The sequence below is a fragment of the Nicotiana tabacum genome, chromosome 1 (assembly GCF_000715075.1).
Source record: "Nicotiana tabacum cultivar K326 chromosome 1, ASM71507v2, whole genome shotgun sequence".
NCBI classification, from domain to species: domain Eukaryota; kingdom Viridiplantae; phylum Streptophyta; class Magnoliopsida; order Solanales; family Solanaceae; genus Nicotiana; species Nicotiana tabacum.
In genome coordinates this window covers 157,491,978-157,517,205 of record NC_134080.1, presented here as the reverse complement: position 1 = coordinate 157,517,205, position 25,228 = coordinate 157,491,978, and the positions used below count along the sequence as shown (strand labels likewise).

Genomic DNA, 25,228 nt, shown 5'->3' with positions numbered 1-25,228 from the left:
AAGGGGATAATATCGAGTGATGTGGCATTAAGTCATAATTAAGTGGTTCTAGTGACTGTGGAATGTTAAAGAAAGAATGTAAAAATAAAATAAAATATAAGAAAGCGATGAGATTGCGTTTATTCAAATCCTACAAATATGCTAAGATTCCAGAATATTATGCAAACACGACGTCAATGAGAGGAAGTAAAGGTTCTTACCCGAAATGCTATTGATAGATAAGGAGATGGTGCAAGCGGTAAGTTAAAACAAAGGAAATAACCCAAGAAATATTACGCGAAAAATTGATATGAGAATGGGCCAATGAGTAGTTGGTAGTTGATTAAGGAAGAGCCTAGTTATGGCTAAACAGGAGGTTACAGATGAGTCAGCGGGCCGTGCAAGATAAACATAGTAAAACCCAATATAGTGAATTCAGCCCCGCAGTAACGTCATTGTAATACTTAAGATAGTATTCATATAGGAGTGGAATTGTTAAAGGTACCGTATGAGTATTGTGGGAATGAAAGATAGTGCCACTGGGAAGACAATCAAAATATCAATTCAGAAGCAACCCTACATGCACAAGGGCGTGGAGGTAAGCAACTATGGATAATTGTAGGCGAGGAAGGACATCAAATATTTTATCGGGTATACGATGTAATCAGCTCACAGCTTTACAAGAGTCAGAGGATCCACCCTAAGTACTACAATGAAAGACTAGCTGAGGAGATAAGGAAGAAGGCTTCAATCTAAATACAATGACCTAAAGAGGAAATGGTCTTGTACCAACAGTTTTACAACAACAATGTACAACCTCTACAAGAAAGAGGAACCTACCGTGGCTAGTGAACGGGAAGTAAAGTCAAAAGTAATATTCGAAATCATATGAGTTGCATGAAAATTCTGGCATGTGTAGGAACTAAGATAAGCTAAGTATGCTCGCAACAAGGAGGCAGAAGACCAGGAAAAGTAATAGCTTATGTTTAAATAAAGTTGAGAAGGAACGAAAGGAACTATTTGATCAATGATCCAGAACTGGTTATGTTATAAGTGAACTTGCGATTCCGGAATATACATATATATTGAATATCATACAGCCGTAGAAGACTCCAATATAAGTTAAAAAGGAAGAATTGAGTCCAGGTTATAGACAAAGAATTGAATTGTTAGAAGATTATATCCTGGATATTCTATAGCATCGATGTAGGACTAGAGTAATAGCTAATACGATGAACCGCAGATCGGAAGACAACTTAAGCCTACACGAAGGTTGATCAAAGGGAAAAGGAAACTAAAGAGTTACATCAACTAAGTAAATCAAGAGTCTAGTTATTGGACTTAGAAAATTATAGAAATCAGGGTTGAGAACATTGCAGGTCCAACCTTAATATCAGAGGTACAAGAGAAATAGTACAAAAGTCATATTCTACAATGACCCTACAAGAAAGGCAGTTGGAAGAGTACCAGCCTCATAAAAAGTTAGTATGGGGCTATTACAGATTGTGTATACACCAAAGGTGCAAGTATTATAATAGAGCTTCAAGTTGTGAATATTAATTACACCTATGTGGAAGGAGGTCATGAAATGAATAGAAGATGTGAAGCAAGATTTTAAGATGAGTAAGGTAAAGGTGGTCAACGTACGAGATACTCAAAAGCTGAAGGTTAGGAATAATCCATACTTCAGATAGAGGGCTAGAAGCATCGGGATCCAGTATAATAGCAGTGTCATTAGTGACATACCTTCCAACCCATGGTTTCTAAGTATCTAGATGTCTAGTTAAGAGAGTAAAGAAGAGTTAGAGATGATGCGGTGTCTCACTTGATGTTCCAGAATAACATAAGGAAATTTATGGTGCAAGAAAGTTGAAGGAAGGTTGCGAGTAGTATAAATAGATATGTATAGGTTGCAAGCTAAAGTATGGAAAAGCAACAAGGTAAGGAGAATGCAAGTGAGAAGGTGACGAAAATAGATAAGTCCTTAGGATTAAGCTTGTGCAAACAAAGGAGCTGATGGTTCCTCTAAGTTATAGAAAGCTCAATATAGCCTGAACAAACTCAAAGGAGTCTAAGACTAATAACATTTAGAAGAGATGGAATGCTATAGAATGGGGGTGTGATTATGATAGATAAAAGACGATGTTTGGGCCTTCGATTGAGTAATGGTTTGACGAAAAAAAAGAAAAAAAAGAAAGAAAAGGATTTCATGAATTGGACAGGATTAAATTAGCCACGTAAGGTGAGTCAAACTGGGATGCTATAAAATATAGTTATGGAAGTATAGTATCGCCCTTAGGTGGATCAATCTAATTACTCTAGATGTCCCTGATGAGACGTGAGCCCTAGAGACAGTGTTACGTAAGAAATCAAGTTATCAGTGGTAGATGATAGATCAACATTAAGGTGAATCAACAATGGATGAACAAAAGTCACAAAGTATGACGTGAGATTAGGCCGCCATTCTTAAGATAAACAAGTAATGAGGAAGCATTAAAGGACTTAGATTTATACATATGGGATAAACAACAGAAGTAACCTGGAGTTCGGTAACAGACCTTATTAATGATAAATCGAAGTAAGAATTTTGATATAGTATGATCTACTTAGATGTAGTAAAACTAATGATGCCCAAAGGGACAGCTTGACATAATTTTGTATATGTTCACAAAGTAAAGCCAAGAGATTGGCCAAAAGCTGGAAGAGAAGAGAGGAGTCAGGCGTACATACAAGGTTAGAGTCGTACAGGATGCATGATAGAAGGAAGTAACAGTTACGAGATTGAAAGGATTCCGACTACAAGTCATGGTCTGAGAAAGAGACATAAAGGGGGGAATGATGTTGCACCCCATGTTTTCGTACGTGAAAGTATGCCATAAGTAAATTGATGGAAGCTCGGAAATGAGATGTTAGATCCCGCATTTTTATACATTAACGTTTCATCGTAAGTTAACCGACGTAAGTTCGGGAATGAGATTATTTTGGGATTATAAGCATTATGTTATTTCAAACAAGTGATGAGTAAACTCGTGAAGGTGAGAGGGTAAGCAAATCGAAGAAAATGAGTTTCGTCAAAGTTTGACAATTTGGGATAAAATATAATACCCGGTATTTATGGACTAGTGCCATACAAGGTACCACATGACCGTGATTATAAGGTGTGTAAAGTGTGTTAAAAGCGAGTGGTATTTTAAGTAGTTTGAGATAATTCCTAATAATATGGATAATTGGATAATTATTGGTAAATGAGGGATTAACGAAATAATTAAGTAACCAAATGGATAAGATTTGTGTTAAGGATAAATCCCCATGTGGCAGCCACCACATACCTTAACTTGCCACCTTTCTAATGACTTAATGAGTCATAATTATCTTATTGTCTCCATATCGTTTGATATAATACAATTAAAAGAGATTTGGGATATTAAGTTGTTTAATGTTTTGATGGGTATAAGGGTTGTAGTAGTTAAGTTTTAAGATCGGTCAAAATAAACTCAAGAAAATTACCTATGCTGCATCATTTCTCCAGATTTCAGTTGTAGTTCATTTTTACAATTGGTTTCGTTGCTTCCTTTAACGCATGAAAAGAGAATCAGAAGATGTCGCTTAGCCTTCTATACATCGCAAATTCCTGAAAATTGGTAGGCAACTTAGTAACGTGACAAGTCTACTTCAACAAGAATTCTAGCAAGAATATTATACGGATTTATCCCTACTCTAGGTATGTTAAGGTTATCCCTTCTTTCCTTTTGGCATGATCCATACAATACAAACGAAATGAAAAAATGTGCAACTTCCATAAATAACTCTATTCATAGAAGTACTAGAAGTGCCTATGTTCTTGAATTCCCATGTGTCCTATTATTTTATCATCTGTTCATGGGTCTTAGAAAAATATGTAAGTTGAAAAAGTTGACTTCATGATATTAATCAGAGGCATAATGGTCTTATGACACTCCGAAAGATTTTATTGATGTACTTCTCATGCATTGCATTCATGTACATTGACCTATGACCAGATGGTGTTATATACGCGTATATACGTATATTTTATATATGGGATATGGGAAAAGGTTATGGCGTTATATACGAACCACTACCTGATCAGCTAGTATACGTTGGTGATTTTGCCCACATTGGCTGAGATGATATGATGAGATGCCCTCAAAGTCTTAATGATGTTATGAACACATGTAGCTATGCACGACATGACATTCATACGCACATGCATGACACTATAAGTATTTCATGATTTACAGAGTTATCCTGAATGACAGGTTGAGTCATTTACTCTATATTTATTCCATGTCTTTTATATACTTATTTATGTGCCTTACTACTCGGTACATTATTCGTACTGATGTCCCTTTTGCCTGGGTACGCTGTGTTTCATGCCCGCAGGTCCCGATAGACAGGTCGAGAGCCCTCCAAGTAGGCTATCAGCTCAGCAGAAGATGTTGGTGTGCTCCATTTGCTTCAGAGTTTCTTGTTTGGTTAGTATGATTTAGACGTTTGTTGTTTAGTATGACGGGGCCCTGACCCGACCTTTATGGTATATATCTACTCTTAGAGGCTTGTACAAATATGTCATGTACTTAAAAGATTGTATGGCCTTGTCGGCCTATGTTCAGTACACAAATGGTTATCTGGGTCTTATAGGCCCGTAATTCATATGTACAAGTTTGTATTCCCTCATGCTTTACTCCGGTTCATTTACCTATGATAGAGTGATATGAAAGATTCATTACGCTGGTACTCGGCTGAGTAAGGTACCGGGTGCCTGTCGGGCCCATCCATTTGGATCGTGACAAGAACGGAATTAGATGTTGCAACAATCTATTTTTAGAGGCTCGAGCAAGATATTTTCTCGGTGCAAGTTTTTCTTAAAGCTTATGGTGGCTCGGAACAACCAGAAGCTTTCCCCAAGATAAATGTTCTTAGACTATAATTTTGCCGAGGGTAACCTTTGAACCGGTTTAAAATTTTGAAGGCCTTATGTTCTGATTACGAGTTTCGGATGTCTTCGAGCAATTTTTAGTGTGGCCGTAGACTTTTAAGTTCAAGCATTGCCTAATAGGCTTTGTGCCTCCGGGCTTTAATATCCTGAGCCATCCGAGTTTATCTTTGATAACAGTCCCCAAGTGGGGGTGGCCGTATCCTGTTAAGTTTAGGCACTGCCTAATAAGCTTTGTGCTTGCAGGCTTCGATAGCCTGAGCCGTTTGAGTTTTTCTTGGACGAGATTCCCCGAGTGGGGGTGATCTATTGGATCCGAATAGAGGCATCCCTTGGGCATGATATCCTTAAGGGACAAAATGTAATAGTCTTAAGAGACAAAATATGTATCTGCAAGGTAGAAACTTTCTTTTATTTCTCTGCATAATATATAAGATTGTAAATGTGTACAAGCTTCGTGTTATGTCGTGGGTGGTCTATGCGGGTACGTTTCATTCGACCGTTTTCCACTAACAATAAATCCTATGCACCGAGCCTAGATTGTTTAAGCACAAAGTTTCCTTTCTTACTAAAGATCATTACCTAAGAGTGATGGCCCCCAGTATTCAAAGTCTATCGTCGAGAGAGCTCGGACATTGTTGATGTGACAACTGAATCTGGTTCATAACCGATCTTTATTTCTAAGTTAGCACGATCCATTATTTCCTCGTTAAAAACCTTGCTAGAAAACCCATTTAGGACAAAACTGGTTCAAAGGAAAAACAGTGCAATGCGTGCTTTCAGGCCTAACAACTACACTGTCCTCTGGTTATTTCCTGAAAGTATTAGTCCGATTTGTAATATATATATATATATATGTATGTGTGTTTGTATATGTAATGGGGTCGTACCTTAGCAATAGTATCGTTTTAAGTAGGTCACGTTCCAGTTGTTCGGCAGCCGCTCACCGTTCCCTGCTTCGAGTTTGTAAAAACCTTTACTAGTAATCTCGATAATTCGATATGAGCCTTCCCAATTCGGTCCAAACATCCCTTTGCTCAGGTTCCGGGTGTTTAGTGTCTCGTTTCTTAACACCAAGTCCTCTCCAACATTGAAGTATCGGAGGTTGGCTCTCTAGTTATAATACCTTTCGCTCTGTTGCTTTTGGGTGGCCAATTGTACGAGGGCGGCCTCACGCCTTTAATCTAATAGTTCCACACTCGTACTAGGGGCCTCACTGTTTGATTTTTTTGTCGCATATCGGAACTTGAGACTCGATTCTCCCACCTCGACCAGTATTAGTGCTTCAGCACCGTAGACCAACGAAAATAAGGTGGCCCCGGTACTACACTTTGAGGTCGTACGGTATGCCCATGGGACTTCAGGAAAAATTTGCTTCCATTTTCCTTTAGCATCGTCAGCCTTTTCTTAAGGTTTTGGAGTATGGTTTTGTTTGTAGACTCCGCTTGCTCGTTCCCACTAGGGCGATAGGGTGTTGATATGATCCTTTTGATCTTCATAAAATTTGCATACCTTGCTGCCAATGAGCTGCTTCCCATTGTCATATGCAATTTCGGCCGGCATTACGAACCGATATATTATATAGTCCCAAATAAAATGAATAACTACCTTTTCTGTTACTTTTATGAATGCCTGAGCTTTAAATAATTTATAAAAGTAGTTAGTAATAAATAGTATAAATTGAGCCTTACCGATTGCCCATGGCAGGGGACCGACTATGTCCATTCCCTACTTCATGAATGGCCAAGGTGACAAGACCAAAGGTAGCAGCTCCCCAGGCTGATGGATCATTGCAGCATGCCTCTGACAGCTGTCACATTTTTGCATGAACTCCTTTGCATCTTTCTCCATGTCGATCTAGTAATAGACAGCCTTGATTATCTTACGAAACAACTATTCTGCCTTTTAGTTGTTCCCGCTAGTGCCTTCGTGAACCTCCCTCAAAATAAATTCGGTGTCTCCCGGTCTTAGACATATGGCGAGTGGGACATCGAACGTTCTTCTGAGTAGGGTATTATCTTCGGACATGCTAAACCTGGCCGCCTTCTAGAGCAGAGCCCTTGACTCTTTAGGATCTAGGGGAAGCTTCCTGCTCGATGTAATCTATATACTTATTTCTCCAGTCCCAGGTTAAGCTTGTCGAGTTTATCTTGGCATGTCCTTCTTCCACTATCATTTTCATGAGTTGTACGACTGTCCTGAGCTAAATTCGTCATCGTTAATCGATGATCCCAAGTTAGACAAAGCATCGGCTTCGCTATTTTGGTCACGATATGTGTTGTAGGGTCCATTCATTGAATCGATGCAGGATTACTTGTAGTTTATCCAAGTATCTTCGCATTTGTTCCTCCTTTACTTTGAATGTCCCATTGACTTGATTTACCACAAGGAGAGAAACGCATTGAGCCTCGATCACTTTGGCCCTTAAGATCTTAGCCTATTCGAGACCTGCAACCATGGCCTCATACTCGACCTCATATTTAGTCAATTTCACAGTTCTATAGATTGCCTAAATACGTTAGTCGAGGGGGGTTTTAACATAATGCTGAGTCCGGACCCCTTTTCGTTGGATGAACCATCCATAAATAGGGTATAGATCCCCGATGAGGTCCTTGAGGTTAACAATAATTCTTTTTCGACCTCTGGTATTAAAGTCGGCGTGAAGTCCGCCACGAAGTCAGCCAAACTTTGAGATTTGATGGCGGTTCGGGGTCAATATCCAATATCGTACCCGTTAATTTCCACGGCCCACTTGGTCATTCGTCCCGAGAGCTCGGGTTTGTGCATTACATTCCTTAAAGGGTAAGTAGTCACGATACATATTGGATGGCACTGAAGATATGGCCTTAACTTCTTGGAGGCATTTAGCAAAGCGAGCACCAATTTTTCCCGGTGTGGATACCTTGTTTCGGCCTCGCCTAAATTCCTACTAACATAATATATAGGAAATTGCGTACCTTCTTCTTCTCGTACTAATACTCCACTTACCTCTATCTTGGATACCACAAAGTACAGGTACAACTGCTCGTCTGCTTTCGGAGTATGAAGCAATGGTGGACTCGAAAGATCTCGCTTCATCTCTTCCAAGCTTGCTGGCACTCTGGGGTACATGAAAAGTTATTTTTCTTCTTCAGTAATGAGAAGAATCGATGGCTCTTATCGGAGGACCTTGAAATGAACCGACCCAAGGCAGCTATGCGCCCGGTTAGCCTTTGAATGGCCTTGACATTGTCCACCACGGTGATATCTTCTATTGCCTTGATCTTGTCGGGATTGATCTCGATTCCCCAGTTGGACACCATAAATCCAAGGAAATTCCCGAACCCAACTCCGAATGCGCATTTCTGCGTGTTCAACGTCATATTATATTTCTTTAGCATGTTGAAGGTTTCATACAAATGTTCCAAATGGTCCTCTACCCACAGGGACTTATCTAACATGTCGTCAATGTAAACCTCGATTGATTTCCCTATTTGCTCTTCGAACATCTGATTTACTAAGAGTTGGTAGGTGGCACCAACATTTTTTAATCTGAATGGCGTTACATTATAACAAAGGTTGCCATATTTAGTGATGAAGGAAGTCTTTTCTTCTTCACCCGGGTCCATCCGGATCTTGTTGTACATGGAGTAGGTATCGAGAAAGATGAGTATCTCATGCCCGGTCGTCGCATCGATCATGCGATTGATGTTAGGCAAAGGAAAAAAGTCTCTAGGGCATGCCTTGTTTAAGTCTTTATAGGCTACACACATTCTCAATTTATTGCCCCTTTTAGGTGCTACCACTAAGTTTGCAAACCAATTTGAGTACTTAACTTGCCAAATGAAGCCTATTTTAAGAAGATTGAATACCTCGCCTTTAATGAATGCATGCTTGACTTTGGACTGAGGCCTCCTTTTCTATTTAACCTAGTGAAACTTTGGTTCTAAGCTCAGCTTGTGAGTAGTTATTTCCAACGGGAGCCATGCCATATCAAGATCGGATCAAGCGAAGCAATATATTTTAGTGATAAGAAATTGAATGAGTTTTTTCCCGAGTGCGGGAGATAGTCTCATGCCCAGGTATACCTTCCGATTAGGCAGGTTCTCTATCAACCTAAATTTCTCTAGCTCCTCAACCGTTGACTTGGTGGCATCAGAATCATCAGGGCTATGAAAGACCTAAGGTCTCGATAGTCGTCATCCTTGCCTCTCTCCTGCTTTTCTAGTTTGGTCAGGGCCGGCATCAGTGATTGCTATTTGGTTTCTCCCTTGGTGACAGAACTCGGGTTCTTTGATGCCGAGAGTGCAGATATCAGGACCACCTCGTCGACCTCAAACATTTCTTTTGTGGCTGGTTGCTCCCTTTAAATTGTTTTGATCCCTCCTGGTGTGGTAAATTTCAACACCTAATGTAGCATCGAGGGTATTGCCCTCATATTGTGAATCTATGGCCTCTATAACAAAGCATTGTATCTCATATCCCCTTTGACACATTGAACTTCATTTCCTGAATGGTTCTAGCGGTGTTCACCGGTAGAGTTATCTCCCCTTCAGTGGTCTCGCATGCCATGTTGAATCCGTTTAACACTCGAACCGCAGACACTATTTGGTTTTGCAAACCCGGTTGTTCCACGACCCTCGATTTGATGATATTAGCTGAGCTACCTAGATCAACAAACACACGTTTAACTCGAGATTTATTTTTGAGTACAAATATTACCAGTGCATCATTGTGTGGTTTTATGATGCCTTCAGCATCCTCATCATTGAAAGATATGGTTCCCTCCGGTGCATAATCTCGAGTTCATTTTTCCCATGTAATTAATACTTTGGTGCATTTTAATATCGGCCCTTAGGGGATGTAAACTCCACCAATGATCATGTTAATGATGTGCTGAGGTTCTCATGCTCGATTTGTTGGTTAGCATCCCTATTCTTGAAGTGATTTTTGGCTCGGTCACTAAGAAATTGTCGGAGGTGCCCATTGTGAATAACCGAGCTACTTCTTCTCTCAGTTGTCGCCATTCTTCGGTTCAATGGAACTGGGTGCCATGATAATTTACACATTGGGTTGGGGTCTCTTTGGGCAGGATTGGACTGCAATGGTCGAGGCCACTTAATATATTTGACGCGTCCAATCGCTGATACGATACCAACAGTATCGACGTTGAAGTTGTACTCTGATAACCTTGGTGCTTCCTTAGAACCGATGGGTCTGTCAAAACCATTTTTGCTCATGAGTCCTCAGTTATTATGACCCGATCAGTCCTTCTTTCACTCCTCGCAGGGTTGCGCCAGACTGACTACTCCTTCGATCTCCATTATATGGCTGATACCGATCTCTGTTTGATTTTGGTTCGTGATCGATGTCTTTTTTAGATCTGTCACTAGTCTTGATGGGTAAACAGAACCAGAAGGGGCCCCGAGCTGGTCCTCTTCGACCCTAATTTTTTATTGGTACTTGTTATGGACGTTTGGCCCAAGTTAACACTGGGTATTCTATCAAATTTCTCTTTAACTACTGTGAAGACAATGATTTTTGTGGATGTAGTGTGATGGCCCAAAAGGTCATCACTCGTTTTGAAAGTAATTCTGTGTTTTGAGGCTATAAAAACCTCCTTTTGTCTCACCTCGATTTGCGTGCACAGTCCAGGCTCATTTTCGAAAAGCTTCTATGTAAAATCTAAGTAAAATAAGGAAATTGACCTTTAAAATGGATTAAAGTTGACTACGGTCATCATCTTGGTAAACGGACCTGGACCTGTGATCCGATGGTCTCGTAGGGTCCGTAGTAAAATATGGGACTTGGGCGTATGCCCGGAATCGAATCCCAAGCTCGAGAAAAGAATTTTTAAAGAAAATTATTTACTGGAAAATATAAAGGCTTTTAGAAGAGAATTGATGCAATTTCTTGATGGTATCGAGCCCATATCTTGGCTTCGGAGCCCGGTACAAGTTTAAAATAATAATTTGGTTGAATCTGTGAAATTTGGTAAGAATCAGAGTTCGTTTGATAAAAAACGGACCTATAGTTGAGAAAATAGAAATTTCAATGTTCTTGAGTGATTTCATGAATTTGAGGTTTAATTCATAGTTGTTGATGTTATTTTAATGATTTGATCGCACGAGCAAGTCCATATGATATTTTTGGACTTGCGTGCATGTTTTGTTTGGAGCCCCGAGGGCTCGGGTGAGTTTTGGATAGGCCACGGAGTGTATTTGGACTTGGGAAATTTCAGCTGGTATCTGGTATTTTTGCCCAGGATTGCAAGATCAGGCTTCGCAAATGCCAAGTTCTCAGGCTTGGGAAATGCGACCCAGGCATCGCAAATGCAAACCAAGCGTCGGCAGGCCCTCTTCGAAAATGCAAGCATTGGGTGGGAATTGAAAAACCTGCCCATCGCAAATGCGATGTCTACCTTCGCAATTGCGAAGATGACAGAAATTCTCAGGGGCTGCAAATGCGACAGTTTCTTCGCATTTGCGAAGATAGCAGATTTTCCAAGAGGTCGCAATTGCAAACCCCTGGTCGCAATTGCGGCATCTGCACCTGTGTAAATTATAACTTAGACGGATTTTCCTTCATTGTTACAACTCTTTAAACCCTAAAATATCTTTGGGCGATTTTTCAAGGCACAAAGTCTTCCAAATAATTAATAAGTCATTTCTTACTCATTTATTTCAATCTAATCCATTTTTTACATGATTCATTTCAAAATCAAGGGGTTTTCATGGGAAATTGGGTGATTTTGGGTAGAACCTAGGATTTTCAAATTTTGGGGATTTGGACCTCAATTTGAGGCCTAATTTCAAAACAAATTATATATTTGAGTTCGTGAGTGAATGGGTGATCAGGTTTTGGTTCGAACCTTAGGTTTTGACCAAGTAGGTCCGAGGTCAATTTTTGACTTTTTAGGTAAATTGTTAGAAAACCTATTTTCATGTATTAGAATTGGTTTATTTAGCATTTATTGATATCGTTAAGTAAAATGTGACTAGATACAAGTGAATTGGAAGTGGAATCGAGAGGTAAAGTGGTAGTTGAGGCTTGATTGTGTTCGTGGCATTGAGGTAAGTGTTTGGTCTAACCTTAGCTTGAGGGAATAGGAGTTGTGGTCTTATTTTCTATGTGTTAATTGTTGAGTACGGCGTATAGGTGTTGTGATGAGTATCTATGCGTTGGTGTCAAGCATGCTCGTGAGTCTTATACTATGATTGTTGTGACTCCTTTATGTATTATCCATGCTTAATATGATGATTATCAATGTTGAACAAGGCTTATGGAAGTATTCATAGTAATTGAACATTGTTGAGTATTGGATCAAGTTGAGATTTATGTTGTGAAGTGATTGTGGGAACAAGAAGAGATTTATGATATTATTTCCCTTATCGGGATGTTATTTCTTCCTTTGTCGGGATATTATTTTTATACTATTGTTCCCTTGATGGGATTCTATTGTGATTTTATTGATTCCCTTGTCCGAATTGCTTTGTGATTGTTGTTTGGGTAAGGAAGAGTGGAAAGCACGAAGGGTGATGTCGTGCACGATAATTGTGAGTAAGTGTTAATGCATGAAGGGTGATGTCGTGCCGATATTGTGAATGTAAAAGCACGAAGGGTTATGACGTGCCATGATATGAGAGATCATGCACGAAGGATAATGTTGTGCCATGATTATGTGAGGTAAAAGCACGAATGGTGATGCCGTGCTAAATCTATTGATTCTTATGGTGAGAACGAGAGTAAAAGCATGAAGTGTGATGACGTGCACTTGTTACTGTCTTTCTTATTCTTGCTTATAATTTAATTATGGTGTTCTTTATGCTTCTCTACTGAAATTCTGTTAGTACTTGATATTCCTCATAGCATGTTCCCCCTTCCCATCTTTAACTGCCAGTTTCTGTTATTATCATTTGTTGTATATGATTTAACTGCATAGATTTATTTGGTAGTCTTGTCCTAGCCTCGTTACTACTTTGCCGAGGTTAGGCTCGACACTTACCAACATATGGGATCGATTGTGCTGATACTACACTCTGCACTGTGTGCAGATCCCGGTACTGGAGCTTTTGGACCATAGCGAGGTTGCTGCCTTCAGTCCAGCGGAGACCCGAGGAAGTTCTGCAGACGTCCGCAGGCCTTGCCATCCCCTTCTATCCTTTCTATTCTATTTTTTATTTATTTCAAAGATAGACTTGTGTTTTCTGTTCAGACCACTATATGTAGTCTTCGTAGATGGTCCGTGACATTGTGACACCAATTCTGGGTAGAGTTGTATTTTGGATTTTGTACTTGTATGTAGTTAAATTATTACATTTTGTCTTCCGCATTTCTTTTATTATTAACATTATTCTGTTGCTGATCACATGTTAATTTGAATTGTTAAAAGGTTAGGGAAAAAGGTAATAAAATCTGTAACACTCGGCTTGCCTAGCTTTTATGAGTAGGCGCCATCACGACTCCCGAGGGTGGGAAATTCGAGTCGTGACAAGTTGGTATCAGAGCTCTAGGTTGCTTAGGTCTCACAATTCACGGACAAGCTTAGTATAGTCTGAACGATCGGTACAGAGATATCTATGTTTATCCCCTAGAGGCTACAGAGTTTAGGAAAACTTTACATCTTTTCTTTCCTACCATGCGACTTGATATCTCAATGCTAATTGAACTTACACAATGTTCTTTAGCAGATGGTGAGAATACATACCGCTTCATCAGCTGACCAGCAGCCCGATCCCCCAGTAGCAGCTCCTGCGAAGGTTAGATGCCAAGGCCATGCTAGGGCCCGAGGTAGAGGCAAAGCTCAGCCCAGAGCTCGAGTAGCAGCACCAGCGACTGAGTCTCAAGTTGAGTTTGATGACAAGGTTCTAGCCCAGACAGTTCCAGCAGGACCAGCTCAGGTTCTAGAGGGGTTCATCGCCACCCTGGTACTTCAGGATTCTCTGGTCCGTCTAGTGGGCCTTATGGAGAGCGTCACTCAGGCATACATATTTGCTATAGCACCAGTTATCTCTCATGATAGAGGAGGAGCCCAGACTCCTCCTACTCGCACTTCGGAGTAGATGGATTCCTAGTTTTAGACTTCAGCAGGTCAGCGAGTTGGGGTAGTTCAGCTGGGTGTTGTGGCACAGACCAGTAAGGGGCCAGCTATGTCTGCTGCTGCCTTGTGGAGGTTGGACAGGTTCACCAAGCTTTTTACTACTACTTTTGGTGGTACATCTTCTAAGGATCCCCAAGATTATTTGGACAACTGTCATGAGGTTCTACGAAACATGGGGATAATAGAGACCAATGGGGTTGACTTTGCTGCTTTTCGTCTGTCTAGATCTTCCAAGACTTGGTGGAGGGATTATTGTTGGGCTAGGCCAGCTGGGTCACCGATTTTGACTTGGGATTAGTTCTATTAGCTATTTCTGGAGAAGTTTCTTCCTATCACTCAGAGGGAGAACTACCGGAGGCAGTTTGAGTGTCTCCAGTAGGGTTCTGTGACTGTCACTCAGTACACGACCATATTTATTGACTTGGCCCGTCATGCTCTTCTTATACTTCCCACCGAGAGAGAGAGAGAGAGAGTGAGTGAGGAGGTTCATTGAGGGATTCGTTCAGCCTATTCGATTGCAAATGGCTAAGGAGACAGGGAGCGATATTTCTGTTCAGGATGCGGCCAATGTGGCCCGGAGATTTCAGATGGTTCTATCACAGGGAAGTGGTCAGGGGTCTGACAAGAGGCCTTTTCATTCGGGCAGTCTCAGTGGTGCCTCCTCTGGAGGTAGGGATTCTTTTGGTTGGGGCCATCCTTCCAGGCCGTTTCATTTAGCACTACAGGCTTCTCATGGTGGTCTAGGTGGTCGTGGTTCTCATATGCAGTATTCTAATCAGCTGCCCTACAGTGCATCGCCAGCTCCTATTAGTGCACCTCCACTCTAGAGTTTTCAGGGTCGTCAGTCCCAGCAACCGAGGGCTTGTTATACTTGTGACGACATGAGGCATATTGTAAGATTTTGCCCTCGAGCACCGAGCAGCTCTCAGCATCAGGGTTCTCGTGCCATGGTTCAGGCACTGAGTGTTCCACTGCCCGCTCAGTCAGTTAGAGGTGGAGGTAGAGGTATTAAAGGTGGAGGTCAGACCGCTAGAGGTGGAGGACAGCCAACAGGAGGTCGTCCCAGAGATGTAGTTCAGAGTGATGGGGCCCAGCCCCGATGTTATGCTCTTCCAGCCAGGTCTGATGTTGAGGCCTCAGATGTAGTTATTACAGGTATTGTTCTGGTCTATAGTAGAGATGCTTCAGTTCTGTTTGATCCAGGATCTACATACTCCTATGTGTCATCTTATTTTGCACCGTATTTGATTATGCCTAGTGATTCCTTGAGTGCTCTTGTATATGTGTCTACACCGGTAGGTGATTCTATTATGGTAGATCGTCTCCATCATTCATGTATAGTTGTGATTGGGGGACTTGAGACCCGAGTAGATCTATTACTTTTAGATATTATTGATTTTGATGTCATATTGGGGATGGACTGGTTATCACCTTACCACGCTATCTTGGACTGTCATGCTAAGACTATGACCTTAGCCTTGCCGGTTCTACCTCGTTTAGAGTGGAGAGGGAATCCTGGTCATTCCACCCATAGGGTTATCTCATATATGAAGGCTCGATGTATGGTTGATAAGGGATGTTTGGCCTATTTGGCATATGTTCGTGATTCTAGCGCCAAGGTTCCTTCTATGGATTCTGTGCCTGTCGTTCGTGAGTTTCCTGAGTTATTTCCTTCAGACGTGTCAAGCATGACACCCGACAGAGATATTGACTTCAACATTGATTTGGCTCCGAGAACTCAGCCCATTTCTATTCTTCCATATCATATGGCCCCGCCTGAGTTGAAAACATTGAAGTAGCAATTGCAAGACTTGCTTGATAAAGGCTTTATTAGACCTAGTGTCTCGCCTTGGAGTGCGCTGGTGTTGTTTGTTAAGAAGAAGGACAGATCGATGAGGATGTGTATAGATTATCGGCAGTTGAACAAGGTCACTATCAGGAACAAGTATCCATTGTGAGGATTGACGATTTGTTTGACCAGCTTCAGGGTGCCCATGTTTTTTCTAAGATTGACTTGAGATCTGGCTACCATCAGTTGAGGATTAGGGCATCCGATGTCCCTAAGACAGCTTTCCGCACTCGGTACGAGTATTATGAGTTCTTGGTGATGTCATCCGGGTTGACAAATGCCCCAGCAGCTTTCATGGATTTGATGAACCGAGTGTTCAAGCCTTACTTGGATTACTTTGTGATAGTCTTCATTGAAGATATTTTGATCTATTCCCGCAGTCGGGAGGAGCGTGAGCAGCATTTGAGAGTTGTTCTTCAGACTTTGAGAGTTAGTCAATTGTATGCTAAGTTTTCGAAATATGAGTTCTGGTTGAGTTCAGTTGCATTCTTAGGTCATGTTGTATCAGCAGAGGGTATTCAGGTGGACCCTAAGAAGATTGAGGCAGTCAAGGATTGGTCTGGACCCGTATAAGCTACAGATATAGGGAGTTTCTCCGGTTTGGAGGGCTACTACCATTGATTTGTGGAGGGGCTTTCATCTATTGCAGCCCCAACGACCAGGTTGACCTAGAAGGGTGCCTAGTTCAGGTGGTCGAACGAGTGTGAGGCGAACTTTCAGAAGCTCAAGACAGTTTTGACTACGGCGTCGGTGTTGGTATTGCCTACTAGTTTAGGGCCATATACAATTTATTGTGACGCATCTCGTATTGTACTTGGTGTGGTATTGATGCAGGATGGCAAGGTCATTGCGTATGCTTCACGATAGGTGAAGATTCATGAGAAGAATTATCCAGTTCATGATTTGGAGCTAGCAGTCATTGTTCACGCGCTGAAGATTTAAAGGCACTATTTCTATGGCATTTCATGTGAGGTGTTCACGGATCACAAGAGTCTGCAGTACTTGTTCAAGCAGAAGGAGCTAAATTTGAGGTAGAGATGGTGGTTGGATCTACTAAAAGACTATGATATCATCATCTTATATCATGCGGAGAAGTCCAATGTAGTGGCTGATGCTTTGAGTAGAAAGTCCGTCAACATGGGCAGTCTTGCTTATATTCCGGTCGGTGAGAGACCACTTGCTTTGGATGTTCAGGCTTTAGCCAATCAGTTTGTGAGGTTGGATATTTCTGAGCCCAGTCGTGTGTTAGCTTGTATAGTTACTCATTCTTCATTATGGAGCGTATCAGAGATCGGCAGTATGATGATCCTTATTTGTGTGTCCTTAGGAACACAGTACGACACGGTGGTGCCAAGCAGGTTACATTAGGAGATGACGGAGTTTTGAGGATGCAGAGTCGAGTTTGTGTGCCTAATTTGGATGGACTTTGAGAGTTAATTGTAGAGGAGGCCCATAGTTCCCTGTACTCTGTTCATCCGGGCGCCGTTAAAATGTATCAGGATTTGCAACAACATTACTGGTGAAGGAGGATGAAGAAGGATATTGTTGCATATGTGGATTGGTGTTTGAATTGTCAGCAGGTAAAGTACAAGAATCAGAGACCTGGGGGTTTGTTTCAAAGGATTGAGATTCCTGAGTGGAAGAGGGAGCGTATCACTATGGACTTCGATGTTGGACTCCCACGGACTTAGAGGAAGTTCAATGTAGTGTGGGTTATTGTAGATAGGCTGACCAAGTCAGCGCATTTCATTCCTGTGGCAGTTTCCTATTAATCTGAGCGGTTGGCAGAGATCTACATTCGGGAGATTGTTCGTCTTCATGGTGTGCCTGTGTCTATCATTTCTGACCGAGGTACGTTGTTTACCTTACATTTAAGGAGGGCAGTTCAGCGTGAGTTGGGCACACGGGTCGAGTTGAGCAGAGCATTTCATCCCCAGATAGACGGACAGTCTGAGCGTACTATTTAGATTTTGGAGGATATGCTCCGAGCTTGTGTCATTGACTTTGGAGGCTCGTGTGATCAGTTCTTTCCTTTAGCGGAGTTTGCCTACAACAACAGCTATCAGTTGAGCATCCAGATGGCTCCCTATGAGGAATTATATGGTAGGCAGTGTCGGTCGCCGGATGAATGGTTTGAGCTGGGAGAGGCTTGGTTGTTGGGTACGGATCTAGTATAGGATGCCTTGGACAAGGTTAAGACCGTTTAGGATAGGCTTCGTACAGCTCAGTCCAGGCAAAAGAGTTATGCCAACTGTAAGGTTCGTGATGTGGCATTCATGGTCGGCGACCGGGTGTTACTTCGGGTGTCGCCTATGAAGGGTGTGATGAGATTTGGAAAGAAGGGTAAGATAAACCCTAGATTCATTGGCCCTTTTGAGATTCTTGATTAAGTGGGATAGGTGGCTTAAAGACTTGTGTTGCTGCCGAGTTTATCAGCTGTGCATCTAGTGTTTCATGTGTCCATGCTTCAGAAGTATCACAGCGATCCATCCCACGTGTTAGACTTCAGCACTGTCTAGTTGGACAAGGACTTGTCCTATGAGGAGGAGTCGGTAGCTATTCTAGACTGGTAGGTTCGTCATTTAAGATCGAAGAGTTTTTTTTCGGTTCGTGTTCAGTGGAGGGGTCAGCCTGTTGGGGCAGCGACCTGGGAGTTCGGTCCGATATGCAGAGCCGATATCCCCATCTTTTCTCCGACTCAGGTACTTTTCTTACGTCCGTTCGGGGACTAACAGTTGTTTTAGGTCATCACTCGTTTTGAAAGTAAATTCTATGTTCCAAGGCCTTAAAAACCTCTTTTTGTATCACCTCAATTTGCATGCACGGTCCGAGCGCATGTCCAGAAAGCTTTTATGTGAAATCTAAGTAAAATAAGGAAATTGACCTTTAAAATGGATTAAAGTTGACTATGGTCAACATTCTTGGTAAACAGACCCGGACCCCTGATCCGACGTTCTCATAGGGTCCATAGTAAAATATGGGACTTGGGCGTGTGCCCGGAATCGAATTCCGAGATCCCAAGCCCGAGAAATGAATTTTTAAAGAAAATTATTTGTTGGAAAATATAAAAGCTTTTAGAGGTGAATTGATACAATTTCTTGATGGTATCGGGCCCGTATCTTAATTTCGGAGCCCGGTACAAATTTAAAATAATAAGTTGGTTGAATTTGTGTAATTTGGTAAGAATGGGAATTCGTTGTATAAAACAGACCTATAGTTGAGAAAATAGAAATTTCAATGTTCTTGAGTGATTTCATGAATTTGAGGTTTCATTCATAGTTGTTGATGTTATTATGATGATTTGACCGCATGAGCAAGTCCATATAATATATTTGGACTTGCGTGCATGTTTGGTTTGGATCCCCGAGGGCTCGGGTGAGTTTTGGATAGGCCACAGAGTGTATTTGGACTTAGGAAATTTCAACTGGTATCTGGTATTTTTGCCCAGGCCTCTGATCTCGCAATTGAGAGATCAGGCTTTGCAAATGCGAAGTTCTCAGGCTTGGGAAATGCGACCCAGGCATCGCAAATGCGAACCAAGCTTGGACAGGCCCTCTTCGCAAATGCGAGCATTGGGTGGGAATTGCGAAACCTGCCCATCGCAACTGCGATGTCTACCTTCGCAATTGCGAAGATGATAGAAATGCTTAGGGGTCACTAATGCGACAGTTTCTTTGCATTTGCAAAGATAGCAGATTTTCCAAGGGGTCGCAATTGTGACATCTGCACTTGTGTAAATTATAACTTAGACGGATTTTCCATCATTTTTACAACTCTTCAAACCCTAAAACATCTTTGGGCGATTTTTCAAAGGCACAAACTCTTCTAAATCATTAGTAAGTCATTTCTAACTCATTTCTTTCAATCTAATCCATCTTTTACATGATTTCATTTCAAAATCAAGGGGTTTTTATGGGAAATTATGTGATTTTGGGTAGAACCAAGGATTTTCAAATTTTGGGGATTTGGATCTCAATTTGAGGTCCGATTTCAAAACATATTATATATATGAGTTCATGGGTGAATGGGTGATCGGGTTTTGGTTCGAACTTCGGTTTTGACCTAGCGGGTCGGCGGTCGATTTTTGACTTTTTGGGGAAATCATTAGAAAACCTATTTTCATGCTTTAGAATTGGTTTATTTAGCATTTATTGATATCGTTATGTAAATTATGACTAGATACAAGCGAATTGAAAGTGGAATCGAGAGGTAAAGCGATAGTTGAGGCTTGATTGTGTTCGTGGCATTGAGGTAAGTGTTTGGTCTAACCTTAGCTTGAGGGAATAAGAGTTGTAGTCTTATTTGCTATTTATTAATTGTTGAGTACGGCGTATAGGTATGGTGACGAGTATTTATACGTTGGTGTCAAGCATGCCCGTGAGTCTTATACTATGATTGTTGTGACTCCGTTATGTATTATCCGTGCTTCATATGATGATTATCAATGTTGAACAAAGTTTATGGAAGTATTCATGGTAATTGAACATTGTTGAGTATTGGCTCAAGTTGAGATTTATGTTGTGAAGTGATTGTGGGAATGAGAATAGATTTATGATATTATTTCCCTTTCCGGGATGTTATTGCTTATGATATTGTTTCCCTTGCCGGGATATTATTGCTATACTATTATTCCCTTGCCGGGATTCTATTATGATTTTATTGATTCCCTTGCCCGAACTGCTTTGTTATTGTTGTTTGGGTAAGGAAGAGTGTAAAGCACGAAGGGTGATGCCGTGCACGATAATTGTGAGTGTGTGTTAACGCACGAAGGGTGATGCCGTGTCGATATTGTGAATGTAAAAACATGAAGGGTGATGTCATGCTATGATATGAGCGATAATGTATGAAGGATAATGTCGTGCCATAATTATGTAAGGTAAAAGCACGAAGGTTGATGCCGTGCCGAATCTATTGATTCTTATGGTGAGAACAAGAGTAAAAGCACGAAGGTGATGCCGTGCACTTGTTGTATTTCTTATTCTTGCTTATAATTGAACTATGGTGTTCTTTATGCTTCTCTACTGAAATTCTGTTAGTACTTGATATTCCCCGTAGCATGTTCCCCTTTCCCATCTTTAACTGCCAATTTCTGTTATTTTCATTTGCTGTATATGATTTAACTGCACAGGTTTATTTGGTAGTCTTGTCCTAGCCTCGTCACTACTTTACTGAGGTTAGGCTCGGCACTTAGCAGCACATGGGGTCGGTTGTGCTTATACTACACTCTACATTGTCTGCAAATCTCGGTACTAGAGCTTTTGGACCCTAGCGAGGTTGCTGCCTTCAGTCCAACGGAGACCCGAGGTGGTCTTGCAGACGTCCGCCGGCCTTGGCGTCCCCTTTTATCCTTTCCATTCTATTTTTTATTTATTTCAGAGATAGACTTGTGTTTTCTATTCAGAACACTGTATGTAGTTTTTCGTAGATGGTCCGTGACATTGTGACACCAATTCTGGGTAGAGTTGTATTTTGGATTTTTTACTAGTGTGTAGTTAAATTATCAGATTTTGACTTCCGCATTTTTTTATTATTATCGTTATTCTGCTGTTGATCATATGTTAATTTGAATTGTTAAAAGGTTAGGGAAAAAGGGTAATAAAATCTGTAACACTCGACTTGCCTAGCTTTCACTAGTAGGCTCCATCATGAATCCCGAGGGTGGAAAATTCGGGTCATGACATGGAGTCCTTGGGTGAATGCCCGAATGGCCCAATCGTCTGCGGCCAGAGGCAGATCCATTCGTTCCATTTGAAACCACGACACGAATTCCGTGAGAATCTTGTTATCTCTTTGTTTTACCTTGAAAAGGTCTGACTTCCTGGTCATGACCTTCATGGCCCCTGCGTGTGCTTTTACAAAGGCATCCGCAAAAATAGTAAGAGAGTCAATACAATTAGGTGGTATGTTGTGATACCATATCATAACTCCTTTTGACAAGGTCTCTCCAAACATTTTCAGCAGAACGGATTCACTTTCATCATCCTCCAAGTTGTTCCATTATACTTCAGGATTTCGGGCACACGGAAGTACTTAGGAATCACTTCAGAGCCATGCTCAGGAGGAAAGGCTTTTGGACAAACTTCTTGGAATTCAAGCCTTTTAGTATCAGTGGTGCTCCTGGGATATGATTGACCCTGGAGTTATAGGTCTCCACCTTTTTGTCGTTAGCTTCGATTTTTTTTCTCCTAATTCTACCTGTTTGGTCAATTCCTCGAGCATCTTTATTATCTCGGGGTTTGTCCCGGATTTAGCTTTACCGGCCCTTCTGTGATTGGTTCATTCCTGAGCATTTTCCCTGGATGGTTGGGCTCAAACTGTACTGAGGGCGCAACTTTGGTTTTGTAACTGATCTATCACTGCCTGTTGAGCCTGTAACATTTTGAAGATCACCCGCAAGTTGATCCCATCGCCTTCATCGCCGTGTGTATCCATGGCTACCGACCTAGGTTCCCCGTAAATATTGTTTTTCGAATCGGTGGGCAAGTTAGTGTCGATGGCCACATGGGAGTTGACGTCGATTGGATCAGCGACCGGGACATCGTTGGGGTCAGTAGGTTGAACATCGTTGTTGTGCACTATATTGTTGTTCTCGCCGTGGTGGCTAGATTCAGCATCAATGTTTAGGTGAGCAGATTGAGAGTTTGACATTGTAAGTTTTCTTGAAATTAATATCTCAAGGAACAAGATTAAAGCAGAGTATGTTATTGAAATTTGTAGCAAAGAGCCACTATTATCCTTAGTCCCACGGTGGGTGCCAAACTATTTACCCCAAAAGAGGCTAATAATTAAATTTGTAAGTGGTTTTAAGGATATGCAGATTAATTCAATACAAATAATAAATTGCGCAATAACAGACAAATAAAAGACATGATAAAGTATCAAACTAATTGTAGGGAGTGAATCTGGACTCAATAACAGCCTTAATGAAATGTCTGCCTTCGATCACGCACTCACAGTAATGAAGCACTGATGAACAAAGGTAAGAACTTTTAATACCAAAGATAAATGAAAGTATGTTGCCTTGAAGTGCGTGTTACAATAGCACTAATGAATAAACAGAATCCCCTTCATATAGCAGGAGAGTTTCACTCCAATTATAATACCATAAAAGGTAAAAATTCTCCGTTTTACTATTCACTGATCTTTTGTCGATACGTGCCGAGATTCACGCTGTAATACCCGGCTGAGCACGGATATCACGGTCCTTATTTGGTCATGCTCGATTATTTGATAATGTCTTCCGAACTTTAGGGATTCGAATCGGTCCTAGAGACATGGTTCCGATTTCTCTGAGGGCAGGTGTTTGCCCAGACCTCGACTCGAGGAGCTTCTTGCCTCGATTCCTACTCCTCACATTTACATCTCTGCTCCATTTACTCCATCGATATTCGCGACGTTTAAAGGGCTCGGTTTCATCTGTATACAATAGTATAGATATAGATATAGCATAGATAGATAAATATAAATATAGATATAGATTACTTTTAGTCAAGATAAGCTATTTGTTTAGAGCACTACTAAGAATTTGGCAAAATATTGACCGCGATCGACCAACCGATTTTGGTCGGATATCACGGTCCTTATTTGGTCGTACTCGATTATTCGATAATGTCTTCCGAACTTCAGGGATTTGAATCGGTCCTAGAGACGTGGTTCCGGTTTCTCCGAGGGCAGGTGTTTGCCCGGACCTCGGCTCGAGGAGCTTCTTGCCTCGATTCCGACTCCTCACATTTACATCTCTGCTTCGTTTACTCCATTGAGATTCACGACGTTCAAAGAGCTCGATTTAATACGTATTCAATAGTATAGATATAGCATAGATAGATATATATAAATATAGATATAGATATAACATAGATAGATACATATAAATATAGATATAGATTACTTTTAGTCAAGATAAGCTATTTCGTTAGAGCACTACTAGAAATTCGGCAAAAGATCGACCAACCGATTTTGGTCGGTCAAAAATCAGCCAAAAAACTGGCTGAAATCGGTCGATTTTTCAAAATATGTTATTTTTTAATATTTTTTTAAGAAACCGACCAACTTTGGTCGATTTTCTTTCGCGCAAAAATGCGGGAAACTATTTTTGAGTCATGCGAAATTTATTTTTCAAGAAACCGACCAATTTTGGTCGATTCTTTATTTAAAATAAATTAAAATTAATACCAAAATCGGTCGGTTAATTCGGCCGTTCATTTTAAAAAAACGACCGAATTGGGTCGGTAATTTTATTTTTTAATAAAACTGACCGACATAGGTCAGTTATTTTCGTGCGAAAATATAATTAAATAGCATAAATGAAATAAAAGAAACTCATAAAATAAAATGCACCAATGGTCTAGTGGTAGAATAATATCGTGTCACAGTACAGGCCCGGTTCGATTCCCAGATGGTGCATTTCTTAATTACATAAATAAAATACTTCGGTCGGTGTTTTCGGCAATTTTTTTTAATTTAATTGACCGACCAAAATCGGTCGGAAAAGACCGACCAAAGTCGGTCGGTTAGCTTTACCGACGTTACGAATATCGACCGCCACGAATTGTCGGTTTTCAGTCGATTTTTTTCAATTACTGACCAACATCGGTCAGTTTTGGCGGTGGGTTTTCCCCTTTTTTTTTTAGTAGTGGAGATTCTGCTTATCTTTTATCTTCTTTCTTTCAAAAATCAATATTGAAAATCAAACAGGCATAAGGTAAATAAAAATGAGTTACTGGAAAGATACAACTGGAAAATAATCATTGTTTAACTTTCTCGTTAGCTATTCAAATTGCTTTATGAGACAAAGAAGATATGGGGAGGATTAAAGTGTTTGTGAAAAATGACAAAAAAAATTCTCGCTAGAAGGAGGGCTTGAACCTCCGACATTGGGGTTAACAGCCTCACGCTCTAACCAACTGAGCTATTCCAGCAGTCTGGTTAGACATGGCATATACTTCTATACAGTGTCAATTTCGTACTGTATTGTGCCAACGAAATGATAAAAATGATCTCTTATGTTTGGGTGAGTTCTAAATGGTTCCTTATATGTATATTCCTTGAGCAATTTTTCTTCTATAAGTTTGCCAAAAAGTACTTTTGGTCGCTGGAATATTTGACAAACTTTGACATTTAATTTAAAAGAATAAAAGGGTAAGAGATGGAACAAATATAAAATGTTTTGACTAAGATTAGAACGTTGCCCCTTGTGACATCGCGTTGAATTCGAACCATTAGGTTGATCCTGCAAAATCTTTCAATTTCATAGACTTTGAGAAATACAAGGGCGAAACTAGGAGGACCAAAGAAATTCATTTAAACCTCCCTCGTCGAAAAATTAAAAGGTTAAAATTATTATTTTATTTGTGTATATATTAGATAT

General features: G+C 40.8%; 1 non-coding gene across 1 annotated transcript; it reads right to left on the bottom strand.

The window, feature by feature from the left end:
* Nucleotides 1–24,705: 24,705 nt before the first annotated feature.
* TRNAN-GUU (transfer RNA asparagine (anticodon GUU)) lies at nt 24,706–24,779 on the bottom strand. Its single transcript has one exon. It is a non-coding gene; the product is annotated as a tRNA-Asn (tRNA).
* Nucleotides 24,780–25,228: the final 449 nt, after the last annotated feature.